This window comes from Aplysia californica, unplaced genomic scaffold (assembly GCF_000002075.1).
Source record: "Aplysia californica isolate F4 #8 unplaced genomic scaffold, AplCal3.0 scaffold00425, whole genome shotgun sequence".
Taxonomy (NCBI): domain Eukaryota; kingdom Metazoa; phylum Mollusca; class Gastropoda; order Aplysiida; family Aplysiidae; genus Aplysia; species Aplysia californica.
In genome coordinates this window covers 470,332-471,768 of record NW_004797695.1, presented here as the reverse complement: position 1 = coordinate 471,768, position 1,437 = coordinate 470,332, and the positions used below count along the sequence as shown (strand labels likewise).

Genomic DNA, 1,437 nt, shown 5'->3' with positions numbered 1-1,437 from the left:
CAAAAAAAACCCCCACCAAAGCAAAAACAAACCAAACCAAACAAAACAATAAAAAAGGATCCGGGAGAGTTCGTCTGCATTTCAGTGCAGACGCAAGAGGTTTTCGATTCTGACTATGATAGTACGGACATTTGATAGAAAGAAACGAGTGAACGTCGATTTTATGGAAAAGCACAGCTTTCACCAATACTTATAAGTAAGACCGGTCCCAAAGTCGCTCTGTAGGTCTGACCTGTAGCTCGCCTTGCTCGCATCGTGCAAATGAATGTATACATTAGGACGGTCCCAGAGTGGCTCGGTAGGTCTGACCTGTAGCTCGCCGATATAAATGTATAATATGTTCATTTGCACGATGCGAGCTAGGCGAGCTACATGTCAGACCTACATAGCCACTCTGGGACCGGCCTTATCGTGTGCCTGAGCAGCGTCGCTGTATGGTCTTTCTGTTGTCCGCTGAGCTGCGCGACGCGTCAGACGTGCTATTCAACAGTGTTGTAAAACACGTCGGACATGTTTCGCCCACAGCTTCGCTTTGTGTTTATTTTCGACTGAAATTCTTTGCATATCATCAAAATCAGCAAGAAGTAAGTATTATTAGGTGCTTTGCTATTAGATATCCATCAACACTTGACCACAAAATGCCAAGGAATGCACTTTATCCTACATTAAATTTTTGAATTGAGAGGTTGGCCTAATTGGACAGTTTGTTTACTTTCGTAGGCCTGTGTGCTTCTAGCCTTGTGCGGCTGTGCTGACACGCAGAGGGCGCTTACTCAGACACAGAAGCCAACGCACAGTGCGGCTGTGCTGACACGCAGACAGCGTGCGCTTGGCGAGCTACAGGTCAGACCTACAGAGCCACTCTGGGACCGGCCTAAATCGACGGCAGGCACAAGCTATCCCGACACTGTTCGCAAACTCCCACGCCCACCCCACAAATCAAGAGAATTATTCTCCTTAAAGCCGACACCATATTATAACATATTCTAACAGACGTTGTACATAACGCAACGAAAAAAACATGGCCATTACCAAACGGGTCCTCTACGCAAAGAAGTTTACTTAACCCTATACGTACATCGTGTTTTACAATCGTATCCATACGACGAGGGGGAACTCTTTGCCCCCACTTTCCAAAGAGGAAATTTACTCGTTAATCCGATCCGTACGCTTTGCAATCCAGTCTGTCAAAATGATTTTTTGAGAAATGCTGAAAGTTTCAAATAGATCTTCGTAATACGAGGTATTCTAAAATGTGAAGAATACAACCCCCCTCCCCATGACCCCAGGAGTACGGGTAGGGTTAGACAATGCATACTACTCCTCGGTATAGGCTACGCGCGCGTAGACGAAACATAAGGCATCGGAGACCACTACAGAGAAATAAATCAAAAGAGAAAAACTAATCAAGGTTATCGTACACATTTATCTCCCCCC

The 1,437-nt window shown here is 45.4% G+C and overlaps 1 protein-coding gene across 1 annotated transcript in view; it reads right to left on the bottom strand.

Moving 5' to 3' along the window:
* LOC101854887 (carbohydrate sulfotransferase 15) overlaps positions 1 to 1,437 on the bottom strand; it is a gene marked incomplete in the record, with an annotated part of 86,637 nt that overhangs the window by 70,679 nt on the left and 14,521 nt on the right.